The sequence below is a fragment of the Lonchura striata genome, chromosome 2 (genome assembly GCF_050655825.1).
Source record: "Lonchura striata isolate lonStrDom1 chromosome 2, ASM5065582v1, whole genome shotgun sequence".
Classification (NCBI taxonomy): domain Eukaryota; kingdom Metazoa; phylum Chordata; class Aves; order Passeriformes; family Estrildidae; genus Lonchura; species Lonchura striata.
The window spans coordinates 44,824,811-44,840,292 of record NC_140704.1 but is presented as its reverse complement, the minus strand read 5'-3'; the positions used below and the strand labels follow the sequence as shown (position 1 = coordinate 44,840,292).

The 15,482-nt window shown below is 39.7% G+C and overlaps 1 long non-coding RNA gene across 1 annotated transcript; it reads left to right on the top strand.

The window, feature by feature from the left end:
* The first annotated feature begins 1,241 nt into the window (after positions 1-1,241).
* On the top strand, positions 1,242-11,544 carry LOC146768215 (uncharacterized). Its single transcript, XR_014952178.1, has 3 exons — positions 1,242-8,459; positions 8,744-8,860; positions 10,834-11,544. It is a non-coding gene; the product is annotated as an uncharacterized LOC146768215 (long non-coding RNA).
* Positions 11,545-15,482: the final 3,938 nt, after the last annotated feature.

The window sequence follows — 15,482 nt, the reverse complement described above, 5'->3', positions numbered from 1 at the left end:
AATCTTTTCTTCCTGTGTTACAGACAAATATAGGTTAGAAGCTTTTGCACAAGACAATATGTTTTGCCAGGCACCAGGAAGTCACTGAGAAAATGAGAGTTATGTTTTTTGAGTGCACCAATTCCATACTATTTGCACTCAGGCTGTGTACCCTTCTCCCCATTTTTGAAGAGTGTGTGAGGTTTTGATTCTTTGAAGAAAGGGGAAAACAAAGAGATTATGTATTTGCTTACGATTCCAAAACTCTCCTGCAGCCTGTGTTGTGCACAATCTCATCTTTCAGTGCTGATTCAGTCTGTTTCTGTAGCCTGGTTTTCAGTCTGTTTTTGTGGTTTTCTCCTTCTTTTTCCATTTTTCACTGCTCGCTTGGCCAAAGAACAACCAGCTCAACACCTTTGCACAGATAGGTCAAACCCAGAGGATCTATAGATAAGGAAGGTCTTCAGAGAATATCTTCCTTGTATCATTTTGAACACTGCTTCCATGGTGAAAAAATGTTACGAGCTACAAAGTGATGTCTTTTAGTCCTGAGAGATGTAGACAAGGCATTCTGACTGATACTCCCTCTCCCTTAAACAAAGAGTTCTTCTCTGTATATCTCACTTTTAGTACAAAGATTTTAGGAATCCATATTTTGATAAGATGCTTCACTCTTACCATCTTTATTGCTCATTTGAACTTTGAGTGGTACAGCAACAAAAAAATAACTAAAGCTTCCCACTTCCCAAGATATTCTTTATGCAACTTTTAAGAGTACTAAATGAATATCTGGTAGCTCATAATATCTGAGCTTTTATTGAAGGAAGAGACTACTTCATTAACTGTCTAGCTCTAGGATTTCTTGCTAGCATTGTTAGACCAAAACCGTTGCATGGTTACACTAAATCTTCCATATACTATGTTGTTGTTCTTCTTGAAGAATCTTCAAGTGCCTAATAGGATTGTTTTCTGATGTGCATGCTTGTTTGAAAGGATTGCCAGCTGTCCTGGAAATGCAGTCAGCTCCAGTGTGGTGATTAGCAATGCACAGGCTTCTGCTGTTTTCCTGTCCTGGTTGTGTTAACTGGGAAATGTAACAACAGCATAGGCAGACAGAAAATCTGTCACACCAGCAGAGATGCAAAGGTGCTTATACTGGCATGACCTGAGAATATGTGTGGGATGAAATGCATGTGTGGGACAGCTCTTCCTGCCCAAGTAGTGTGAAGGGAAGGAGCTGGCCAGGACACCTCTGGTCACACTTGTGTAGCTGTGGATACTGTGACCTGTTCTGCTGATGTAGCCAAAGAAAATGTGGGAGTGACTTGGCAGGTGAAAACACACTCCAGACCTGCTCCAAGAGGTGCTGAGCTGTAGTTACAGGGTCACAAATGCCACAGAGTACCTTTGAGAGTTTGGGGTTTATTTGTCTTTGGACCATATTATATTTATTAATTTTATTAAATAAGTAATAGCCCACTGGAAAAAATATACATATTTGGCTAGGAAATGGTTGTCAAAAACATACAAGCATTTTAAACTCACTCCCTTTGGGACAAAATTGGACCCCAAACTCCTGCATTGTTAACTCTCCTACTCAAATCCTGACAAAGTGTTTGTTCCTGCTGTATTTAAATATAAAGGAATGAGAATTCATACAGAATATTGTTGCTACTGCCAATAATTTCCCTTGAATCTTTCCACTGTTCTCAGTGGAAATTATGCTAAGCCTTTTTAGGCACATAGAAGATTGTGGGACCTATTACTCCTGATATTTGAATTTATTTTGTTTCTATCAAGTATGTATGTTGCTATGAAAAGATATCCATTAATTGTGTCCTTCCCAGAAAATGCAGTTCTGATGAGGCCTCTACATAATTCTTGATTTTATTACTTTCTAAGTCAACACCTTTATGGGAATAACACTTTGAAGATTTGCAGTAAACAGATGTACTAGACAAGACTTGAAGGCAGTTAGAAATGTGGTGGTCTGACCAGCCATGAATGTATTGTAGATCTCTGGGTAAATTTGATGCTACAGGCTGATTGCAGTAGCTGCATCACTTTGTTTTCAAATGACATTCCTGTTCTATACTATTGAGTTTTTTACTTAATTCTCTTTTGTTTGTTAGCTGGTGGTTTGTTTTTTTTTAACAAAAACAATTTACATTTCTAGTGTATTGAAAATTACTTGAAGCTAAGTAACAAGCATTTTATGGCTTCTTTATTTTTTTTGCATTTACTTTCACAACATTAAAATATAAGGACGTGACTGAATAATTCATATTTGTTTTACTGAGGCATTCTCACAAGCAATCAAAAGCTTTCTTAATGGTTTGCTTAGACAGTGATTAGATTGCCTAGACAGTTTCTGCTTGGAACCTTTGATTTGCAGTGCCCTACCAATGTGCTAATGTGGTTTTCTTTTTAGCTGTCGCCATCATACAAAATCATTTCCCTACCTGTAAACTCATAAATACTTTTCCTTCTTTGGCACTGTCAATTCATATGAATATTTCTTGCTGCTGCAAGTGGTATCGATCTGCATGGGTGTATGAGAACATCCTTTTCTCTTTGACTTTGCCACTGATATGCAATAATCTAAAGAAAAACTCTACTTAATTTGCATGTGTTTCTCTGCTGGAAACAAGCCATATCTATATGATATTATGCATCTTATTCTCGCTGTATCTTCCTACCTTCTCTGCCTGACCATATTGGTTTTATGAGGGAAGATTTCAGTATCAGGGTGGTTACAGGGTTGAATTCTTTGAGAAGGGACGAGGAGTTCCCCCTGTATTGAACAGAGACAGTTCCAGCCAGCTCTTAAATAGACCCACTGATGCCCAAAGGTGAGCCCATTACTGGTGGCACTAGTGTGATACATGTTCAAGAAAGGGTAAAAAACATAGTGCAGCAGCTATGAGAGAGGAGTGAGTTAAATGGAAGAGGAACAGTCCTGCAGCACCAAGATCAGGTAAGAGGGAGGAGGTGCTCCATCCACCAGAGCAGAAGTTTCTCTACTGCCTGTGGCAAGACCATAGTAAAGCAGGTTGTGTCCCTACAGCCCACAGAGTAAATGGATGTGTTCTGAAGAAAGCTGCAGCCCATGCAGAGCCCACACTCTCCTGGCAGGAGGTGAAACCCATGTAGATGAACACACACAGGATCTGTGACCCATTGGGGGCCCACACTGGAACACTCTGTTCCTCAAGTACTGTACCCCATGGAAAGGACCCATGATGAAGCAGTTTCTGAAGAACTGCAGGTCATGAGAAAGACCCACACTAGAGCATTGAGAGAAGGACTGTATCCTGTGGGAGGGAGCCCATACTGGAGTAGGGAACAGTCTGAGGAGGAAAGGGCAACAGAAATGAAGTGTTATCAACTGACTGTAACCCCCGTTCTCCATCCCCTGGTGTCTCTCGGGACAGGGCGAGTGGTTGAAAAGTTAGGAGCGAAGTTGAGCCTGGGAGTGGAAGGAAAATAGGTTTTATTTTGTTCTAGTTTTTTTTTTTTTTTTTTTTTTTTTTGGCGGGGGGGAGTGTGAGGTGATATTATTTTCACATTTCTACTCTATTTTTAATTGTCAATGTAGTAAATTAATCTTCCCAAGCCAAGTCTGTTTTGACTGTGATGGTAAATTGTTGAGTGACCTCCCTGTTCTTAACTCATAAAATTTTTCATCTTGTTTTCTCCTGGTCATGATATGGAGGGGGTGTGAGAGAGTGGCTTGGTGGACACCTGTCATTCAACCAAGGTTAACCAATCACCTTTACCTGAAATTGTCCCTTGTGGTCTTTTGGGCAGACCCTAATTAGGGTTTTCCTTTACTAAGTATTTACAAAGAAATGTAACCAGATGTCAAGAGAATATGAATTCCTTCTTGCTCCCTAGTTTGCACTTTGTATTTGAATACACAGGGAAGATGAACAAAAACTCGTGGGTTCTGGCACCCAGTTTGAGCTTGTGTAAAATCTGACAACTCCCTCCTAACTTCCAGCTGTTTTCTTGAGCAATAAGCAGAACAATGTGGCTATGAAAGGGCTTCTTCCTATACCTGTCTCAGCCAGAAGTCTACCTTTGTGTACCTACTGAAACTAATTATCTGTGCTAAAATCTCAACTTATTCTGATGCATTTTTTAAATCCTCCATCTCAGACCCTCAATGAATGAATGACATTCCTTTCACTTTCTTTGACATTGTCATACAGGGCAATGGGCAGTGGTGGGGCAATGTTTGTTGACACATTAACTGCTAATAGTAATGTCTACTTTAGGCTGAGACAGCCATCTAATTTCTTAGATAAGATGACGTGAGATGAAAACTATATTTATAAGGGGTCTCTGTTCCCAATAAGCTATATTTGCTTGCAACAAAGGCAGTATGCCAAAATACTGTTTGGAAAAAAAATATTCTGGTATTGGTTGGTGAGGGAAGATTTGGTGCTCCAGGCAAACAAGTTGCTAATGTTGTATATCTGAATCACAGCCGTTTTCTGCCAAAAAATAAGCTTTGTAGATGTATGTAATCAATGAAACCTGAAAATTCTGCTTCTTCCCTTGCAAGTCTTGGAATGGAAGGAGAGCATAGCCACTGCCTTTCTCCTATTCCCATTAGCTCAACCTAGACTGATGGCTTGTAAAGCCAAATATCTCCATTTGCCACTCAAATTGCAGAGCAAGGGAATCCATTCAGTGGGAAGTCTGAGCAGCAGAGACAAAAAACACCTAAATGCCTCTGTGTCTAATTTGGTGCAAATTCTTGACTGCCGAGTAAAGGCTGAGCCAAACAACATTTTCAATAGGAAGAGCTAAAAATCAAGCTCAAATGAGTCTGCAGAACAGGTCTGCACCTGGCTTATCTTCCCCTCAGTGAAAGCTAGTCCCTCAATGACATGTCCATGGTCTTTACATTGTATCAAGGTAGAATGAAGTGCTTTAGCTGGGATAATTTCTTGCTGTGCTGTGATTAGTCTAGCTGACTGTTGCCTGTGCCAAACGCTGAAGACAGAGGCTCCTTTTTGGAAGTACCTTATCGCTGTGTACTAGCAAGTTTTCCATGTCTGAAAGCTACCAGCAGGAAATAACTGCTGCTGCTGAATGGAGGGAGAATGAGCATAAGGCAGGTGAAGCAGTTTGTTCAAGTGTTCTGCCTAATTTAATTGCACAGCTACATGCAAGAATGAGGCATTAAATCTGAGGCTATAACATGATCAGAGAATTTCCACTTGTGATGCTGGTGTGAGATAATGGCTTCAGCTGCTTGAAAGTGAGCACATTTTGATAAAAAGTGAAGGAATGAGGGGAAGGTAAAGTGGGCCATTTTTTATGAAAGCACTAATATGTTCCAGAAGTCATGGTGGAGACTTTAAAATCTCCAGTTCACTCCCAAGTGACTTGATTTTAATAGCCTCTCCAAACCAAATTGCTATTCCTTTCAAGTCCTTCAGAGTATTCAGATTCCACAAGCATTTGTTATGCAATCTAATTAATATGGCTGTACTTAATCCAAAGAATAAATTGATGAAGTTTTACAAAGGCTGATACTTGATAGCAAAGTCATTGGTGTTTCAAATAAAACAAGTATAGAAAGTCACAAACACATTAATTTTCTAAGAGAATCATTACAAAACACATGAGCAATGCTCAGTGTCTTTTTGTATGATATCAGACTGCCATTTAGAGTAGAAACTGCTTGACTTTATTTGTTCTGAGTATGGTGCAGCCACTGGCCTCATGTTTAACCTTCTCAGGCAGATGCTCCACAGGAGCAAGGGAGCTGAATTCCCTTTCCCAGTTAGTACTACCCAGTGCAGCATGGGAAAGCTCCCCACACAACTTTCTATCTCAGCCAGCAGGTATGGAGTGGCTACATCAGTAGATAAGGAAGAGTTAAGGGTGTCATCTATCTGGAGTCATATAAATAAGGCCTTGGACACAGCCTCACACAACATCCTTCTTGCTAAATTGGAGAGATGGATTTGATGGGTGGACTGCTCAGTGGGTAAGGAATTGGCTGGATGGGTGCACCCAGAGAGAAGTGATCAGTGGCCCAGTGCCTGGATGGAGACCAGAGATCAGTCGTGTCACCCAGGGGTCCATATTTGGACCAGTACAGTTTATTATCTACATCAATGAAAAAGTGGGATCAAGTGAATCCTTGGCAAGCTTGCCAATGACCCCAAGCTGTGTGGTGTGGTTGACACATGTGGGGAGTGGGACACCATTCAGAGGAACTTTGACAAGCTTGAGGATTTGGCTTGTGTAAGCCTTCTGAGGTACAAGAACAAGTGCAAGGTGCTGCACCACAGTCCAGACAACCCCTGGCATCAGCACAGGCTGGGGGAAGCAGAGGTTGAAAGCAGCCCTGGGGACAAGACTTAGGGGTGCTGGTGGATGAGAGGCTGGACATGAGCTGGCAGTGTGAACTTGCAGCCAGAAAGCCGAACGTGTCCTGGGCTGCATCCAGAGCAGTGTGGCCAGCAGGGCAAGGGAGGGGATCTGCCACTCTGCTCTGCTCTGGTGAGACCCCACCTGCAGTGCTGTGTCCAGCTCTTGGGTTCTCAGTACAGGAAAGACCTGGAATAGTTAGATCAGATCTAGAGGAGCACAACAAAAGTGATCAGAATTTTTGTTTTTTCCTCTCCTATAAGAGTATTGGGATTGTTCAGCCTAGAGAAGGGAAGGCTCTGGGGAGCCATTACTGGCACATTTCAGTACTTAGATGCAGACAAACTTCTTAGTTGGGCCTGTAGCCCAACAAGGGGTAATGGTTTGAAAGTATCAGAGGGTAGATTTAGAGTAGACATAAGAATTCATTTATGATGTGTGTGGCGAAAATGCAACAGTTTGCCCAGTGACATAGTAGATGCTCCATTCACGGGAATATTATAGATCCAATTGGATGAAACTGAGCAACCTGATCTAGTTGGAGATATCCCTGTTCATTGCAGGGAAGCTGGACTAAATGCTAGCCCAAGTGATTCTGTGATTCTGGTCTATATTATATCTTTAATATGTCTGGAGTCTTTTCTCTAAACATTTATTTGAGTATTTTACTATGTTAGCTTGGAATGTTCACTGTGACTTGTCTCAGTGGTCCTATATCAGCTGTGGGGCATTTATATTTTGTGAGGTGATGTTCTGTTTGACACACAGGTAAGAGACATGGTGGAGTGCACCATACAGCTTCCTTCTGCTTTCTGCCTCTTTAAACCATGAATACAGAAAGGGAAGGGGATATGGTGTCCACTTGGGTCTCACCCCACATAAGATCAAGGCCTACTTAAATCCTGAAGATGGGAAGCATGGCCATGCTCTGCAATTTAACATAATCTGTGAGAGTTGTATATTTTCCAGTGAAAAACTCTTCAGATTCCATGGCACACTGTCTATGGCACTTACTGGGGAAGCAGTACAACAACCAAGAATTGAGTTGGCCTTGAGTTGCTCCCAGGACATGTTCATGGTAGACTGAGAATTTTTCCCATGAGCAGAAATGTGTCCCTGGAGCAGCAGGAGCTTAAGCTTTTCCAGAAAGGAGAAAAAAATGGGTGTTTCAGCATGGCAGGGAGCAAGCACAACTGCAGCATAGGTAAGGGCAGGAGCCTTGAGACAAAGCTCAGAAGAGCTTCTACACAAACTCCTTGCAGCTGAGCTCCAAGGCTTCTCAAACAGCTCTGTCTTCTCAGGATGATGGAGTTCAGTGCAGGCAGCTCAGCTTCCAGGATGTGGTGTGCTTCAGACATTGATCTTTGCAAGCAGATGCTCACAACTTCAGACTGGGGTAATAGTGCTGCTTCAAGGGACTAGCACATACCCAAACTGCTTTGAAATATTTTCTGAGGCTGTATCTTGTTGCATGATTTAAATTGTTGGGGAAGATGCTGCATATTAACACCAGTGATAATCTAGCATTGAGCCATGGCTGGGACATGAGGGCACTACCAGTCCATAGTCTCCCTGACCAGCCTCACCTGGGGTCTCCACCCATGCCTTGTGCCTGTAATCTCAGGAGCTCCATTTAAACTGGGGCTTGGCACTCCTACTCTGTACTATGTAACAGGTATACCTGGTTTTAGTCTTGTTTCTGGTCCTGCTTCTTAGAGCATTTCTGGGTCAATATTTTAGGTGCCTTTGTCCCTAATGCTTTCTTTTGGATGGCTATTGGACCCATTTTGCAGCACAAATTCTAGCCCTGTTTGGCTTGATCTACTGTATGTGTTCCCAGGTCATAATGTGGAACTGGTTCATTACCTTGCTTTGTTTGAGACTATAAATAGACTCTGCTATTATCACCATGCCTGCCTGCTGTGTTCAAACCCTCTGGGAACATGCCCTGATGAGTGAGGGCACTTCCAGTGTTGTGGTCACCTTTGGTTCCTGGCTTATTATGCCTTGTGGAACTGCTCTCCTCTTGCTGCTCTCATACAAATAAAATTGCAGGGCTGTCAGTTTTATTCTCCTTCTTTTTCCCGGTGAGTACAGGAATAAACAGTCAAAATAATTTAGGATGTCCTTTTATATAAAAATAATGAGAAAATCTACAGTGACTCTAAGTGAAGGATAAATTATAATACTAAAGAAGAGTTCAAACAGTTCAAACAGTTACATACTCACCACTCTGAATATAGTCTGATATTCATATCTGAATATGATATTTGCTTTTATATACTTGTCAAAATTTTTGGCAATAGATTTTTGATAGTACTGTGTACTCCAACAGTCTCTTTCAAGCATTTTTTCCTGTTATTCTATTCAGCTGTGAAGATTCCCTACAGGGAGCCTCTCTGAACTGTGGTAGCTATGGTCCAGAAGGAAAAAGAGCCATTCAAGAATAAAATAAGGGATGAGATACTTTATTCTGCTTCTGTAAAAGGTAATGATAATTTATATGGAAAGAACTTGTACTATACTGAAGGAGATGAGTATGTTTTTAATTAAAAAAGAAAAGGTTAAAGCTGACAGATGCTGGATCCTACAAGGTAAGAAGGATAAGAAGGATGAGTCTGTGGTGTAGGCTCACAGGTGATGCCAACCATACAGTAAATCATACTGCAAACACATAGTACACTCCTTTCATTTTTGGCTGTGGTGTTTGTTTGTGTTTTATTTTTTAAGGTTGAAAAATTTTCAATGATTTTTTACAAATGGTTTCCTACTGTGCAAAACTTGTTTATTGCTCAGTTGTTCAAAGCAGCAACCTAGTTTATGCCTTCAGTTTTGACTTTTGACTGTAAGCTGTAATAGACAGAATAATGGTGGTAAAGCTTGTTTCTGAAGTAACCTCTAGTCCTCAAGTGCTAAAAGAGAAGCAAGAAGATATACTAAAGATTTTTAAATGGTATTTTCATGACATTAAACTCAAGTAGAACTAACTGAAAAAAGAATGGCCACATGCTGCACAAGAGTGTGCTCAGAAGGCCAGTTGCTTTGCACCAAATATTGCCCTGAGAGGTTTGCAAAGATAATTAGTATTTTTGCATTACTAAAGTTGAGGGGTAAAGCAGAGTTGGGCTATGTGCAGCTTATTGCACATAAGAATTTGTAGTGATACAGGAATGATGTTGTTTTCCACTGCAAAAGCTTTATATTGGACTTTGAGATCCTGACAACAACTGTACTCTGTATCAGTATAGCTTAAGCTCCACAAGCCAGTCCCTGTGATTTTTTACCACTAAAACTGACATTGTGTGAGGAAATTGTACAGCTCATCATGTCTCTAGGCTAATGTCTATATTAGCTTCTCTACTGCAAATTTTCAGGGAGTGATTAGTGTCTAACAAATTTGCTTTACAGAAAAAGGTGGGAAATTCTAGTGATGGTGAAGGACTCAGGTGTCTTCTAAACATTTGCTTTAGCAACCTCAAATAGACTTTAATGCTCCAAACAGAGAAGCACAGACCAGGAGTGTTGCAGAAATTCAGAACCTTAACTTAAAAGTATGTGACAGGAAATCCTTGGTGAGGCTGAGTATGGAGCCCCAGAGGGCCTTCTCCTGGGCAGGAGAAGGAGATAACTTGTACGGAATGCAACGGGAAAGGGCAGCTGTGGAAAGGACATGAAGAAGGGCAGAGCAAAGATGGGTGTGAGGAATATTGGGAGACTTTGAAGTGAGAAGTTCCTAAAGTTCTGGGAATGTGAGCTTTATTTGTTTATTTGATTATTTTATGTGGGAAAGATTTAGAGAGTTTCTGAGAGAGACTTAGGGGTATGTGAAGGGGAGAAGGTGGTATATAGCAAATGGGCTTCCACATGGGCATCCCTCTACAAGAGGCAGGAGGGAAATGTGAAGGAATCTTGTTGAGGAGAGGTAGGAAAAGGTTTGTTACAGGAGAGGACTGGGGCATAAGCAAGGCTTTTTCTGGGAGAGTTAGTGGGAGGAAATTCTCCCTCTAACTTGATGGACAAAAAATTATTTTGGTGTGAAGTGCATGAGAACGGTGGATCTTGATTTCAGAAACTGGATTTTGAAACAGGGGTCTGGTCTGGTCATCCTTCTCCCCTGCTGAGGACACATCTGGAGTGCTATACCACAGTCCTGGGTTTCATGGCCTAAGAGACAAAAAGCCATATTGGAACAAATCTAGTGAAGGACCATGGGTATGAATCAGGGCTTGGACCACCTGTCATCCAAGGAGAGGCTGAGAGCTGGAACTGCTTAGCCTGGGGAAAAGAAGGCTCAAGGGTAACTTATCAAGTTTTTTATAAACATTTGGTAGGAGAAGAAAACATAGAGGCAGACTCTTTCCAGTGCTTTAAAGGATACGAAAACAAGACAAGGGGAAATGGCTGAGAAATGAAATAGAGGAAATTGCACTTAAAGGTAAGAATAGTCTGTTTTGTTTCTAGATTGTAATCAAACAGTGGAATAAGTTGCTTAGAGGTTGTGGAGCCTCTGTCCTTAAAGATCCTCGAAGCCCAAGTAACCAGCTGCAGTCCACCCTGCTTTGTGTAGGGTGTTTGGAGCTTCTACCCTCAGATGTGCTGACTCTGCAAGTGTGTTGTGCTTACCTGTTTTCTACACATGAGCATTTTAAAGCTTCTTGGGAAGGACCTGGACAAAATACAGTGAACAAGAAGACAACCTCAAACCTTATCAATATGAATGGGAGCTTCCCCTGAATTAATGTATTTATTTCCTTCATTATTAAAACCATACTTAAATTATAAATAAACAAATTGTAACATCCAGCCCTGATAGGGAATGGAAAATGGTTTGGGAAATGGTTATTACTGTATTCTTATGAATCCTTTATTCACCTAAGTGAATTTGTGAGTGTTATTCCCAGTAAATTGCTTATGAGCAAATTTGATATAGTTAAGTCAATGTCTGCAGAATCTGGGAATCAGAAGACACATTCCTGTCTCTGATTTACTCATCAATCTCCCTTGGGCTTAGCAAAGGTGGCATTTCAGTCATGATTTTTCTGACTAATAGCAGACTTTAAAGAATACACTGAACAAATTAATAACAATACAAAAGTAATTCAGAGTTCAGTTTACCTTCATGGCCCTAAGGAATCACATCTGGACTTGGATAAATAAAGGAAATTCACTATATTTGTCAGAGGAGGATGAGAATTTTTCTCTTAAGGAGCTAATCTATGCCATATTTATGCATATCAAAGAACTGCTGAAAATACAGGAATTAAGAGTGGTGCAGTTGTGGATTAGAATGTAGGTGAAGCATTTCAGTGAGACATATCAGATGACAGCATCACCTACATAAATTTTAAATGAGTCCAGTGTACTCTGGGACATAAATTTTATGTGATTGATTTGAACAAAGCCTAATTGTTTGGGGTTTCTTTGAGTTTCTTCTTTATCTGTTCACCTGCCTACAAGCCCTGCTTTAATATTATGCAATTAGAAGTGCACACAGCATGAATAAAATGAGTTCTGATTTACAAAATCCCTGTGTTTGTTATTGCTTAAGAATCCTGATGAGTTGTAGCAAGCCAGCTTTTAGATGGATGGAAGTTGTAGTGAGAAAGAACTAATTGGCAAGGTAAATTCTTTAGCAAAATTAGTGACAAGTAGAGTTCTCCTCCAGCTATGATTTTTAGTGTTCTTTCGTTTTATGAAAACATCAACATTAAGGTACTTCAATAAAGAAATACTTCAATGGATTTTTTTTCTGATTAATTCCAGAGTCCTTTAATGGCAAAGGTGTTCATAACAGCTGGATCACCTGGGGGAGAAAAAAAAAACATTGGAAAACAAATGTGTTTGTATTGATACATGTGGTTCATATCATACATGATTTATATACTTACTTATTGCTCACATAAACCTTTAAAACAGTGCATTGCATGTCCCATACCCTTTGTATAACATCCTTTCCATAGTATTCTTAAATTCTCAGTTTCCATTTATATCACCCAAAGATAAGAATGGATGATATGATGACCAGCCAGTATTTCCAGAGATGAGTCTCTCCTAAAGCTCAAAAGTTGTTTTTTTTCCATTAAAACTCATCTAGATTTGGTAAATCAATAATTCCATGCTTTCCACATGTGCAGCTCTTCGTAAAAGCACTGTTCAGCCTCTGTGTCAGTAACAGCTTGTGGCCAGATGTGAGAGAGAGTTGCTGAATTTTGAGGATTCTGCAATCACCACCATACATGGAGGACAGATCTATTAGAGGGAATTATAAACGTAACTGAGCACACAGTGCAAAGGCCTGGACTAAGAGGAATTTTCTTTCCAAGCATCCATCTCGACAAATAATTCAGTAATGGCCTTTGTCCTTCTTAACTCTCCTGGATTATTTTGCTCAAGAAATTTTAAGGAGGAAAGGCTGATTTTCCTGGCCTTGAGATGTAATGCCTTCACAAAAGTTAAAAGCATGGCAAACTCTCTGTAGGGTGTTTGAAGTGTTCCTGCTATGCAAGCTTTAGTGACAGTGTTTGGCCTAATTTTAAACTATGAGTTTTGTAAGAGTGGATCTATCAGCTCTTGTAGGACTTCAATCTTAAAGCACTTTAGTATTACTTGAATATCTATGTAATTTTGCTACTATGTGAATGAGAGTTGCAGAAACTAGGCTACAGGAAGATTGAAGCATTTAAAAAAAATAATTAGGCCCCATTACTATATTAGCCTTATCTGTTTTCTGTGGTTGACTTCCTCTCCCAATTACTTTTGTTCCATTTAAAGATTGATGTGAGCATGAAGCTGGTATCCATGTGTATTCCAACCTACAAATCTCACAAAAATCAAGAAATGTTCAAAGTCATGCATTAAAGAACTGAAGACTGGAAACAACAGTTGTTTAATCAAAACTAGAGTTCTGTAAGAATATTCAGAGACAATAATCCAGACATTTAAAGCAACTGAGGAAGAACTTAAATATATTTTTCAATAGAAATATCTAATTTTAATATTTTTTGAATATTGCTATTTTTTCCTTGCCATCTCTCCTTTTATTGTTGTTTGGGTTTTTATGGGTTTTGTTCTTGTTACTGTTGAGTTTGTTTGTTTGTTTTCATCAGTGAAAGAGATAAAAATATTACTTAAGTAATTTTTAAAATATTTATGTGCTTTTTTTCCCCTCTCAATTTTTTTTTACCAAGGAGGTGGAAAATGCAGATAAATTAAAACTTTTGCAAATTAAACTGTGGGTCAATAGGGAAGCAATAGCCTAAGTGCTTGTCTAAGCCATTGTGTTAGTGTATAAAGAAATGCCTTCAATATCCTGCCTTGTTAATTTGACAACTGTGAGTGAATATTTGTTTATTTTCTGTAATTATAACTGCCAGGAACACATTCTGATAACTTAATGAAGTAGCTTCAGTCATTAGTATGCTCTAAATGGTGAGAAATCTCATTATTACTCATAAGACTCTGATAGGATCTACAACTGTATCTTCAAGTCAGCTTCACGCACTTCAGAAATTCAGCTCTTGGAACCTTTGCAGAGCACTGTTACTAAAATTTAAATACCCAGACTGAGTCCATTTGTTTCAGTGTTGTGCATTGTGCATCTCCCAGGCTGTGCAGAGCGCTCAGCATCTCACAGCATGGAGCTCTAGGAGCGTGGAGCACCTGAAATGGTCTATTTGGTTTGTGAAAGCACAATCCTTAAATGTGAAAATGCATCCAAGTCACTGTTGGAGTGCTGCCTGCTTGAAGGGTGTTTTCCTGCTTTGAGCCCAAATTCCTCTTCCATAAATGGAGAGAAGCCTTACAGCTTCCTGTGACTGTCTTCATCCAGTCTTGCACAAGTGGGCAAATCAACTCAAACATTTTTCTTTCTCTTCTCTTCATTATAGCAAGAGACAGGCAGTTTATTCTCTACCAGACTAAGACTTACTGCAGCTATGAGGAGTTAGAGATGGGGCTATATATCCTTGTACAGATACGTAAGGACTCTGACAATCTTACCCACCAGCATTTTAATCTTTGAAACAATTTTTCTTGCTGTAAAAAAAATGTGACAGATTCAAGGTGAGATGGAACCATTAGATTATTAATTCAACCCTCCTCAGTATATTAGTCCATAAATCATCACCAACTGAACTGCACTGAAGTGCTTACCAATAATGTATCATCTGAGCAGCATCCGTTTTTAGTCAGAATGACTTCTGAAATATAGTCTTGAGTATTTTAGTTTATTTATTGTGTTAATACTCTTCACAGAGAGAGATTTGGCTGTAAGCTTAATTTTGTATTCATTTCTGTCAAAGACAACCACTGTGTAGTTGACAAAATCATACAAGAGCACAGAATATTCTGTATAGTACAGGGTTTTCCCTGCAAGTTATCTCCCTCAGTTTATGAGTAGATTTCTGAAATTATTCTATGATTTTATTATTTTTTTACATCCTACAAGAAAAAAATAAGGAAAAGAACACAATAGTTCAGTGCTGATCATCTCACTGATATTGTACAGAAAGATAAAACAGTTACTTGGACCCCAGGATGACCCTTAATGGTCACAATAAGCCCTTTTTACCCCAAACGGCAATAAGAGCTCTGCTCAGTTACTGGTCTGAGTCTCTCCATTCAGTCCATCACTTCATGGAACTGTTAAACTTTGTCATCTGCAGGGTTTTAGTAGATGTGCTTTTTAGATCTGCCCTAAAGACTCAGTCAGATCCTCACCTCTGTTGGCTTGGTGGCTGTCTTCTCAATTTTTTTTCTCCATTAACCAGTTCATGCTTCATTTAACACAGGCTTTGTGTTGCTGATTATTTTGTTTTTAATGAGGCTGTAATACAATACTAGCAATTCTTCACAATGGCCATTGTATCTGTGTACCAACTTCTAGAATCTGTTTTTTGTGCTTTATGAGTGTTTAACTACTAGAGGTGAGGCTTGACCAAAGTCCCAGACTTTTGTCAGTATTACCTTCTTTCTGTGATGAGGAAGTTAATGGGAGTAAACTTATCACGCCTATCATAAAAAATTCAGAGTTGCCAACTGTTTTAGCTTGTATGTAAACATCAGTTTCCCAGTGGGACCTGTGTCTGCACATGTTCTGTCAGAATTCATCT